This window comes from Balaenoptera ricei, chromosome 21 (assembly GCF_028023285.1).
Source record: "Balaenoptera ricei isolate mBalRic1 chromosome 21, mBalRic1.hap2, whole genome shotgun sequence".
NCBI classification, from domain to species: domain Eukaryota; kingdom Metazoa; phylum Chordata; class Mammalia; order Artiodactyla; family Balaenopteridae; genus Balaenoptera; species Balaenoptera ricei.
Genome location: NC_082659.1, coordinates 4,978,329 through 4,991,067, shown reverse-complemented (window position 1 = coordinate 4,991,067; position 12,739 = coordinate 4,978,329). Strand labels below are relative to the sequence as shown.

Genomic DNA, 12,739 nt, shown 5'->3' with positions numbered 1-12,739 from the left:
TATGCATAACATAATATTAATATTTTCTTCTTTCCGTCCTTCTTTGGATTTACTGGAACATTCAACATGCTGTCAAGCATGAAATATTTTTAAATAAAATTCTGAATTATATACGTTTTGCCATCAGAGTATTGAAGGATGCCCAGAACTGCCTTGACCTATTTGAAATCTCTCCCTCCGTATAGAACTACTTTAGGTCTCTTGCAAATTTTTAAAAAAATTTCTGGCCACCTAGTATTCTGATTGCAAATGTACCACCACAAACGTGCTGACACTTCAGTGACAGTCAATGAAATGATGAAATGTCATGAGGAAGATTGTGTCCCCAATGGGGAAAAAAGGGAAAACATTGTCGAAAGCTTGGTGGTATTTACCCCGCTTTATGCAGATCAGTTTCTCCTTTGCAAAATTATTTAACAACAAGTAGTTGAAATATACTGCTGAGAGGCCTGGACCTTTCCTCGCCAGAGCTGACGGTCCAAGGAGGTCAGGGTACAACCCGGCCAGTGCAGGGCAGAAGCTCCAGCCCCTCTGGGTTCTCCGCTCCGGTGACTTCCCTGACTTCCCTGGGTGCCAGGGAACACGCATGGGACGCGCTGATTGACGCCGTCCTCTGCAGGATTAGAGCAAAGGCGACGGGTCATCTGCGGCAGCTGCTCACAGGACGGTACAGTGATCATTACCCAGCATTCTTCGCTCACCGGAGGGCCTCGGCTGAGAGTACCAGGTTTTTTTGTTTTTTGTTTTTAATTAATTAATTAATTTATTTATTTATTTATTTTTTGGCTGTGTTGGGTCTTCGTTTCTGTGCGAGGGCTTTCTCTAGTTGTGGCAAGCGGGGGCCACTCTTCATCGCGGTGCGCGGGCCTCTCACTATCGCGGCCTCTCTTGTTGTGGAGCACAGGCTCCAGACGCGCAGGCTCAGTAGTTGTGGCTCACGGGCCCAGTTGCTCCGCGGCATGTGGGATCTTCCCAGACCAGGGCTCGAACCCGTGTCCCCTGCATTGGCAGGCAGATTCTCAACCACTGCGCCAGCAGGGAAGCCCGAGAGTACCAGTTTTACCCTGTAGCATGCTAATTCTGACCTTATGCACATGACAGATTACTAACGCGAATTAAATCAGTGCTTTTCATAGACTGAAACTGTTGCCCACGGCCCCTCCCATCTATTTCCATAGAACGACTGCTCCAGAGCTCTGCCATTTGACCCTGCACTCTGGACACCCAATCCTTGCCTTTAGTCCCACAGGCCAAGAAAGACACTGCAGGTTGAGCGGGACACTCTCGGTAGGGATTGTGAGATGTAGGGACAAAGCCGGAGTATCGGATGGGGCTTTTTTTAGTAAGAATTTCTGGGATTTTTCTTCCCTTTCTGCCTGGCTTGCACGTATGGGTGGCCTTTCTTTCTGCGGTTGACAGCCAAAGGATGGTGGGATCCAACTGTGTCACATCTTATTCGAGTTGGCATTTGCGGCAGCAACAGCATGCTGTGTTCACTCAGCTCCCCACAGGCTATGATTAGTGAATTTCCAGAGGTAGTGACTCAAAATAAACAATTCTCCTATTTTCCCTCCTCTGCTGCTAGGGAATCTCACAAGCAGTCAGACTGTCTTACTTCAGATTTTGGATCAGTTTCCACACCACCTGGAGGGTTTTTAAGGGATTTTATTGTATAATTTGCAAACCACTCATCTAGATTGTACTATTCTTTTATGGAAAGTTTGGTAAAATCAGTTATCGCTGGCGATCTGAGTCTCATCTGCTCACAACAAAAGATGCTCAGTGAGCTGTATTGGTGCCTAGAGTGAAGATTAGACACGTATCTCTATATTGAAATGTGTCAGCATTGCACAAGCACATAATGCAGTGGAAGCTGTGATCTTATTGTACTCCAATTTCTTATTAAAATCTTACACAGTTCTCTCCAAAACTTACCTTCCTTGATTATGTTCAACAGCATTCTTTGTTTTTATAAACATGTAGTCACCCAGGTTATAAAGAGCAGGGAATGTTAGTTAAGGCAGTTTACTATCTAACTTCAAATATTTGAAAATAAGTTAATGAATAATTCCATTAAAATTTTGAAAAGCTAAACCTTCATTAGTTCATAGTTGATTTTTAATTGGTCTTCATGGCCCAATGTACTTAAAATTAAGAAGAGTTTGAGGGAGTGTGTGGGGTTTGAGTTTACATAATTTCAGTCAGCATTATCAAGTTTATTTTGGTTTTATTTTGTTTCCTGATTTATCTTATGTGGGGATCCTGGTGGCTTGGGAGAACTCTAAGTACTATTTCAAATTCTTTGCAAAATGTTTCATGAAATAGTCCCAGTGTAATAACATTACTATTAAAAACATAAAAACAGGGTCTTATTAGAAGGTAATCAAAGTTTATAACCACTTTAGGAAATCAGTGAAAGAGCGTGTTTATTCCAAATTGCCCATCCGCAAGTTACAACTAGAGTGTTAATTTTATAGTTTGAACCAAGTATAATTGTTCATGGAAATGTATGTTTCCATGGCAGTGACTTCTGTGACAAAAGATACTGCCTTCCAAATCCATCCCATTTTCTCTTGAAGGAGCTTGTGGACAGTAAGGCCGTTATTGGCATATGTTTGTTGGCCTGTGAACCTGGGTCATGGATACCTGGATCATCAGGTAGTGTATTAGCATCCTGTGGGCACTGAGAGTGTGGACTGTGGGAACTCCAGTACTCAGGCTGTATATTTAGGTACTGCTTTGTCTACAACTTGCAGGCCTTTCTGCCTTGAATTACAATCTCACCCTATTCCAATTCATTCATTGACTTAACCAATACCTATGGAATGTGTTCCAGACACTGTCCTAGGTGCCAAGTATAAAGCAGTGAACAAAGAGAGATGCAAACCCCATTTCTTTCTTTTTTTTTTTTTTTGTCCTCTTTTATTTCCTCATGTGCGTTCCGCCTTCTCAACTGAAGTCCTAAGGACCAAAGAGAACAGGATTCCCTTTAGTTCCTTTCAGTGTGAGCATTAGTGGCTTCACTTCCATTTTCTCTAAATGTAATTATTTGCATATATTTCAGAGGATAACCTGTGGCTTAATTAGTATCTGTCTTTTTTTTCTTTTTAATTTAATTTTTTATATAGCAGGTTCTTATTAGTATCTATTTTATACATATTAGCATGTATATGTCAATCCCAATCTCCCAGTTCATCCCACTTTCCCCCCTTGGTGTCCATACGGCAAACCCCATTTCTTATGGAGCTTCCAGTCTACCAAGAGGAGATGGACTAAAATTAAACACGTAAATAAATATAAAGTCTTAGGTCATCATAAGTGCACACGGGGCGGGTGCAGAGAGGCTGATGGTGAGGCAAACAAAAGTTGATAATCAGGTCATGAAAAGTCTCTGAACCGGGCTGGAGTTGAGGTGAACACTGAATGTAGGGGACAGGATTAGCCAAGTACAGACATGGAGAAGGGCTTTCCTGGCCATGGGAAAAGAATGACAAAGGATGAGAGGGAAGAATGAGCTTGTCTAGAGATGGAAAGAGGGCAGTGGAGCTGGAGCCTGCTGACAAGGGGGCAAAGCAAGACATGACGTTGAAGACAGGGGAGGACCAGCTTTGTAGGCCTTGTAGGAGTTCAGACTTAACTTCGGTTGAAATGGAAAGTGTTGGAGGGCTTCTGGTTCCAAAGGAAGGTGTTTTGATGTCACTGAGAGCAGTCACTATGTAATCCACCTTGCAGACTCTTCTGCCTTTCCTAAATACTGTTCCAAGCATCACACTGCCTGTTCAGAAGTCTTCAATGTCTCTTCAGCTCTGTCAGAGTAAAATGACAATTTTCATAAATGATGTTCTTGGCCTTCCGCCACGTGGAATTTGTGGAGCTCCTCAGATCTTACTAAGCACAGCTTCCCTCCGTGCCCTCGGTGCCGCTTTCAAGCTCTCTGGTCAGGATCTTCTGAAATGCATCATTTCCTTTCTCACTTTCACAACCCTGCCCGTTGCACCTCCCCCGACACCCACTTCATTGCTCATTTCTTCTTCCCAAAACCCTTCCCGTTCTGTTCCCACTATCTGGACATCTGGATGAATGACTGACGCAGATCATCCTTGAAGAGACCGTTCCTCCTTTACCACTTACTTGGTACCCAGTGAAGCCTGGCTTTGCACTATGGTCCATGAGACCAAATAAATCAACTGTGAGTTTGCCCATCAGTGACTGGGACTTTATCCTTTTTTTTTCCTTCTCCCATCACTAGCACATAGTTCTTAATATAATGGACACTCTTTAAGGCTTGAGAAAAGTGATATAACTCATCCATGATCAACATATGCTTATCTGTCTAAGCTGTTGTGCTTGCTGTTATTGTTGTTAAACTTGAAGCAATAGGCACCCTTCTGAGATGGCTAGTTGGTCTGGGGTATAGTCCATGATCATGAAATAGAAAAAAAAAATCAAACATGTAGAGGGAATGAGCCAATAGCCTTGAACTCACTGGCGTTATTTTTAAGATTTCTAACAATTCTGGAATGTTCAATGTTTTTCTTTAGGGAAATAAAGAACAACACCCATGAAGGGATCTATTAATTTGTCTGAGATAGTTTCACCTCAAGCCCAAGAATTTTATAAATGAGTGGAATGAGTTCATTTTCCTCCCAGATATCTATTTGGAACACAAAGCAACCACTTACTAGAGTTTAAAAATAAATCAACATGGTCAGCTATGGCCTTTTCCAGCACTTTCCATCAACCTTAAGTCAATGAAATAGATTTAATTAGCTTGTTTTGCTTCAAAATAAACTACAGGAAAGTATTCAACATTAATGACTCTACTCCTTATGGAGTGCAAAGAAAAATCGATTTTGCTGGAATATACAACCAAGGAGTGAATACTTAGAATAGGCACAGATGTCAAAGAAATGTAAATGTCGAACTGCCAACAACTGAATTTTTCATTTTCAATTTTAGGAAAATAGAACACTTGTTAGTGTGTAGACTGTTGCCCATTATTATACTATACAGCTGGGAAAAGTATGGTTCTATTTAGACATCGGATAATTATACATGCTAGTCACTGAAATACAGTTTTTATCAGTGATGTTTGGACTATGTAGAGCATAAGTCATCCCAGGAAATAAAAATACTTTGAGACTAATGATGTGATCTCATAGAAGGTCAGCACCTTTATATTTAGTACAAATGTTTCTGTTAGTGAATTTCAAAATCACTTGAAATATGTAACTGAGAAAGGATCCTGGGCCATGGAACAGAAGAAACACACATGCACATATGTACACATAAGGGGAAAAAATCTCATTTGATATCCTGCTTTGCTTTTTTTAATATTTCTCAATCTCTGCTTTTATAAAAAAGATTAAAAATAAATTTAAGTGAGAGAAAAAAGGATGGGCTATGATGCTGTGATTGGAATTTGTTATACATTCCACTAAACTGTTTCTATGACATTAAGGTAAATGAAAGGAGAATCTCTTCCTCCACAAATAAGTGATCACTAACATTTTCTTCATGCACATCACCAGAAACAAGATGATGAAAAGGTCAAATTCAACTCAGCTTCTAAATATTTATTTAGTGCTCATCTTCCTTAAGTCTTCTAAAGAAACTTCTGCCAAATTAGAGGAACATTTTTCTTGCTGGAACTCAGGCTTCCCCAGCCAGATGTGAAATTGATGTTTATGAGAAGGCAAAGCCCAAATTATTCCATAAACAGTTTAATAACACAAATATTATTTTCTTTTTAAATGTCTATATTTACTGTCGCTAGTATGGTATTTTAGGAGATGCAGATTTGAACCTAGAAATTAGTTTGGTTGTTCTTGTTTCCACAGTTAAAGCAGGCGGCTAGTACCTGTCTGGCTATGTCAGGCTTCCTTCTGCCATACCTCTCTCTCATCTTATGCGTACTAATCTAATTCTTAGCAAGAGTGTGGAAGATTTCTGGAAGTTTTAAGCCCAGAAAATGTACCTGTAATTACCACAGCCAGTGAGCCCAGGGATGAATCAGGAAGTAAACTCCTAGCTGCATGGAACTAGCTTTCCTACATGGAGTTCCTCAAGCCAAGCAAAAACATTTCCTCCTCATATTCATAACTATTTGTCTTTTTTTTGTTTTCTGAAGACAAAAATTCTGCAGGAAGGTGTAAAATCTAGCTACTTTTTTAAAGGAGTTTTAGTCTCATACAATAACCTATCATTTGTGATCATTTGTATGCATTTTGGTTAGCGTATTTCTTTTCAACTTCCATAGCCCAGACACAACCAAAAATAAAAACGTGACATTAAAGGGCAGAGGAAAAACCTCATCCTAGTGTTATTCAGACAGTTTCCTAATTAATTCCACACTGGGAATGCCTGAGTAAAATCAAGTGCATTCTCATTTTGTATCGTCTAGAAGAGGACAACCTTGAAATGTTATCTGGCTTTTCTTCGCACAGGGTGATGTTCTTTGGAACCCTATTAAGTAAATCAAAATATCAATGATAAATAGGGGAGTGACAGAGCATTCAGTATGGTACACAGCAAATAAAACATTTTTTCATATTATTACAAATATCTAAGTCATCTCAAGTGAATTTGAACCAAATTAATTTCATAAGCGTTTCTTCCATAAAAATTAAAAGTGCCTCAAAATTTTGTAATTTTGACAACTACATTGTTTTTCAATACTCCAATTTTTTAAAAAAAATAGTAAAAGATGGATATCTTTTTAAATGAGATTTTTATTGGAAAGGAAATTATAAGTAAGTAGCTAAACATTTGATGATCAGTTAATTTTTTATTGAACTTTTGGATTTGCCTACCTTGGATAATGAAAAACATCTAGACCATTATTTTATTTTATGCTACCTTCTAAATTATTCTTCTTCTGTTTCTTTAGTGATAAGGATAAGGCCTTAGAGTTAATTGTTCTACAGCGTTCAGAGTATAAGTCCCTCTAAGGGTTTGGTAGCCACCAAATATTCTCAACAGGGTAAAACAGATCACAGAACAGATAATTCACATGTGGAGTCTCACTGAAACCCAGTTGAAGCAAAGAAACCACAAATGAATAGAGAGAAAGAGATGGCTCAGAGCAAAAGAGGACATGGGAGTGAGAGAACAGAAAACTGTGGTCAATCTAATAACTTTATCCAGGAAATAACTGATTATTCTTTTTGAAGCATGAAGCTGGCTAGAATCAAATACCATAAGAAGTCAATCAAGTTTTTAAGAATATTTTATTGTCAAAGCCACCACCATTCTGGACCAAAAGAGACTATTACTTTTTAAGACTTAGAGCTGTCATTGGGATCCCAACCATCTCTGAGCAGGACACAGGCAAATACAACTGCTTGATCTCAAGAGGGCTCATTCCCCAATGCTTATTAGGAAAATAAAAGAAGAAGGAAAAAGAAGATAATGGAAAAGAAAATTTCCCAGAAGTTGGAATCAGGAACCCTGGGGGACAGATGGACCAGGACACTACTTCCAGGAATCAGGGACTTCTCACAGCCTGGGGACTCTCAAAATGTCTCTCCTTGGGGATTTCAGACTGGTTAAGAGCCACTTTTTAAATCTGTGGTGAATCTCCCATTCTTTCCCTTTCTGAATCAAATTGGTTACTCTATATCCTGTCTTGGTCCCTGTACCATGAAGGATGAGTGGGATACAGATCATTTGTCTTTTAAACCCATGTATCAATGGATCAAGAGAAGCCCCATCCAGGGGTGTGAAGCTGAGGTGAAGACGCCATAGTGCATCACCCAGAGCCCCAGGACTTTGAACTTGACTCACAGCCTGGGTTTTTGTGTCTCCTTCAGGATAGGGTAGGTCATTTGCATGTGAGAAGAAAAGTGAACAGAACATTTGGTGTTTAGCAGGGATGACTGTGGTTTACTAGTATCCTGATTCCCTTCTTCTTATAAGCAAATGTCAGGATGGCCATTTCCCCTCTATAGAAAGCATGTTTGGGTGATTTGCTTTGACCAATGAAATGTGAACAGTAGAGACCTCAAAACGCTTCTGCAGAAAAGCCTTACCAGGTAGTGCCTGCCTTACCATGTTTGCTCTTCCTGTCTCAGCTTCAGTCAAAATGTTGTCTCCCTCAGTCTGCGTCCCTGAGAGACTAGAGTGAGATAACCTCTCCCACTGACCTGCCTCAGGCTTGTCAAATGAGTATGAAGTAGTTTGTGTGAGGGGGTTAAACTACTGCAATATCTAGGCAATCCTAGATAGCCAATCTAGTACATTCCAGGGGAAAATAATCATAATAATTAAAAAAAAGAACAGCATGGAGGTAGAAGAAAACAATGAAGATCAAAAAAATAAAGGAACCATAAAACTTATAGCTACTGCACCCAACAATGGGAGAATTCACATATATACATTTTTTTAAAACACATGTAGAATGTTAACAAAAGTTGACCAGGTGATAAGACATAAAGGCATCCTAGATATGTTTCAAATGGAATATAAGACAAGACTCATAAAATTATGAAGAATTAATATAATATACTTTCTCACAATGCAAATAATGTAGAAATCAATACCAAAGATTATCACTAGGAAAGCACTAAATATTTGGTAATTAAGAGGTTTATTTCTAAAGAAACTATGCATCAAGAAAAAAAATTATGAAAAGAATTTAGAAACTGTAACTCAAGAGCAACAAAGATGAAATACATAAAAACTTGTGGAATGCAGATAAAGCAGGACACATAGGCAAATTCATTATCTAATCTCCTTAAAATATTTTAATGTATGTTTCTATAATCATTTTGATCATTAAAATTTTTTCTAGCTTGATTATTTAGTTATGAATAAAAATAATTTCTTAAAAAAGTTCATTTCCATAATGTTTATATTGGAATAGAAGAAAGGCTGAAAGTTAATGAGCCAATTAACATCTAAAGACATTATAAGAACAAAGCAAAGCAAGCTCAAATGAAGTAGAAGCAAGGAAATAATAAAGATAAGAGGAAAAACTGGTGGCATAGAAAATAAATATATAATAGGGATGATACAAAGATAAAAGTTGATTCTTTGAAAAGAAAAATTAAATTGACAAAGCTCTGGCTTGACTGATTAATTTAAAAATGAAAGAAGGCACAAATAAACAGTATTAAGAAATGGGGACACAACTACTGGTGCTACAGACATTAAACAGATGATAAAAGGGTATTATGAAATAGCTTTTGGCCAATAATATTGAAAATTTCAATTAAATGGACAAACTCCCTAAATTATATAACATATTAAAAAGAAGAACTATTTTTACATTATCAAGGAATTTGAAACAGTAATTTACAATCTTCACACAATGAAAACTCCAGGCACAGACAACTTTTTTTTTATTGAAGTATAGCTGACTCACAATATTATATTAGTTTCAGGTGTACAAAATAGAGATTCAATATTTTTATAGATTACACTCCATTTAAAGTTATTATAAAATATCGACTATATTCCCTGTGCTGTACAATATATCTCTGTATCTTATTCATTTTATACATAATAGGTTGTACCTCTTAATCCCCTACCCCTGCCTTGTCCCTACTCCTTCCCTCTCCCCACTAGTAACCACTAGCTTTTTCTCTATATCTGTAAACCTGTTTCTGGTTTGTTGTATTCATGCGTTTCATTTTTTAGATTCCACATGTCAGTGATATCATATAGTATTTGTCTTTCTCTGACTCATCTCACTAAGCATAATACCCTCCAGGTCCATCCATGTTGCTGCAAATGGCAATATTTCATTCATTTTTATGGCTGAGCAGTAGCTGCATTGTGTATATGTATCACATCCTCTTTATCCATTCATCTGTTGATGGGCACTTAGGTTGCTTCCATATTTTGGCTGTTGTAAAAAGTGCAGCTGTGAACGTTGGGGTGCATGTGTCTTTCCAAATTAATGTTTTCATTTTCTTTGAATATATACCCAGGAGTGAAATTGTAGATCATAAGGTAGTTCTATTTTTAGTTCTTTTGAGGAACCTCCATAGTGTTTTCCATAGTGGCTGCACCACTTTATATTCCCACCAACATCAACATTTGTTATTTGTGGTCTTTTTGATGATGGCCATTCTGACAGGTGTGAGGTGGTGTGTCATTGTGATTTTGATGTGCATTTCCCTGATGATTAGCAACGTTGAGCATCTTTTCACCAGACACAGCAATTTGATTGGCAAATTCTAACAACCGAGGAACACATAATTCTGATGAATCATAAACTATTCCAAAACACAAAAAAAGAGAACAATCTCCAGCTCACTTTGTAAGGCAAGTGTAACCTTGATACAAAATTTCGCATGGACAAAGGGAGAAGGAAAATTATAGGTTGATCTCATCTCGCTCATGAACATAGAAACAAACATCCTAAACTAGATATTAATTAAATAAATCTAATAACTCCCAGGAATGCAATTTTCTTTTAACTTTAGAAAATAAATGCATGCAATTTGTCACACTAACAGATTTTTTTAAAAGCATACATATTATTATCATATTAAATTCAGAAATAGAATTTGATAAATTCAAATATCCAATCATGTTTTTTTAATGTTTCAAAACTAGCAACAGAAAAAACTTTTTAGTCTAATAAAGAGTATCTACAAAAATCCCTATAGTGGGCACCTTATTTAATTGTGAAACATTGAAATTATTCCTTTAAGATCTGGAATAAGACAAGGATGGCCCCTAAATCCAGTTCTATTCAACATTATACTTTAGGATCTATCCCCTATAGTAGAGCAATATAAAGAAATAATGTGAAAGCAAATTTTCATCTTCCATCATCTTCATGACATGATTATATTCATACAAAATGTATAAGAACATATAGATAAATATAGAAAATATATATTGTATATATTTAGTTTGGCAAGTATGCTGATATAAAATCAATATGGAATAATAAATCAAATATATCATTAAAAATTGGATATTACCATAAAATTTTTTAAAGAACATTTTCAAACAGATGTTTTCAAAAGTATCAAAAATAAAATACGTGTATAACCATCAAGGAAATAATTACAAAACTTTATTGGAGAAGTCCTAGATAAATGGAAAAAATACCGCATTTTGGATGGAAGACTATATATTATAAAGATAATATTTCTCCCCAAATTGAATTATTGATACAAAGTAAGCCAATCAAAATCTCAGTAAAGTTTTCCTTGGGATACTTAACAAGCTTATTCTTAAATTTTTATGAAATCACAAAAGAATCCAAGAATATCAAAGAAATGCATAAAAACAGATATTAAGATGAGGACATTTGTCCAAATGGATATAAAGGTTTATTATGAATCTATAGTCACTAAATGGTATGGCATTTTGCTGGGATAGAAAAACTAATGAAACAGGATGAAAAACTGAGAAATAGCCTCATGCAGATATGCATGCATTTGATTTATTACTGAGCAGACATGGTAGACACTGGACAATAAATTCTCCTGGGGCATTTGGATAACATGAAAAAACGAATTAAACTGGGAAATTTAACTTTAAGTAGATTAAAGGCCTAAATGTAAAAGGCAAAACTGCAAAACATTTTCTAGAAGAAAATTCCTTTGTAATCTTACAGGTAAGGAGGGAATGATTTCTTAAACAAGATATAAAAAGTACAAACCATAAAAGAAAGAATTGTTCAGTTTGACTACAGTAACATTAAGAATTTCTGTGTATTAAATGACACCATAAAGAAAGCAAAAAACATAAAACACGAATTATGCAAACGTATTTGAAAAATATATGTGATTAATATATGTATTTTAAAACTCTATGAATAAATAAGAAAAACAACCCAATAGAAGAATATTTGAAAAATGTGGAACCTTATAAAGAGTCAGGGAAATGCAAGTTTCAACAAGATAGCTTTTCAGGCCCATCAGTTTGGGAAAAAAAATTAGTGTGAAATATAAAATTCTGTAGATCATGTGGAACAGAAGAAACGTTCAGTGACTTCTAGGGGGATGTAAATTGGTACAGCTGAACTTTAAAATGACTTAGTATTTACCTATTTAAGTTGAACAAGAGCAAACTGGACGTCAAAGCAGTTCCACTTCTGAATATAAACGTGTTACACCAGGAGACACGTACAAATACGTTCGCAGAAAAATCGCTCATAATTGCCCCAAACCAGAAGTGACACCGCAGTAGAATGATAAGTGCACTGTGGCATATTTATACCGTGGAATACTCTAGAGCAGGGAAAGTGAAAGAACCACAACTAAATGCATCAACAGTGATGAATTTGAAAAATACAATGTTAAGTGAAAGAAGCAAGTTGCCTGTGAATATACAGTTATAGGATAATTGGTTTATATAATATTGAAAAGCAGGCAAAACTAAGCAATATATCATTTACAAATATGTTCATTGACTAAAGCATTTTGAAAAATCTGTGGAATGATTACCACAGAATTTAGGATAGTAATTACACGTTTAGTGGCCAGGAGAGAAATGCAAATAGGGAGAGGCACTGAGAAAACTTCTGAGATACAAGGGATTATCTATATTTTACTTTGGGTGAGAGATACAATTTAAAAAATAGTTAAATTTAGCTAACTGGAATAATGCATCTATAAAGAATAACATAATTTTAAGAAAATAGAAGTGACATAATATAAAAAATAAAAATCATAAAAAGAATCTTGAATTTAAAATTCTAGAAGATGTCAGCAAACACTAGGGGTAGAGGGGAAATGGATCGAGTGCAGCAAAACTGTACAGGGTCTCATTTTAT

At 36.5% G+C, this 12,739-nt stretch overlaps 1 protein-coding gene across 2 annotated transcripts in view; it reads left to right on the top strand.

Annotated features, from left to right (window-relative positions):
- Window positions 1-582: 582 nt before the first annotated feature.
- Window positions 583-12,739, top strand: part of NEIL3 (nei like DNA glycosylase 3) — a 192,743-nt gene continuing 180,586 nt past the window's right edge. For both annotated transcript variants that reach the window (XM_059909548.1, XM_059909547.1), the window contains exon 1: window positions 583-727. The gene's annotated coding sequence lies outside the window, so the exon portion shown is untranslated. The remainder of the gene's footprint in view (window positions 728-12,739) is intronic.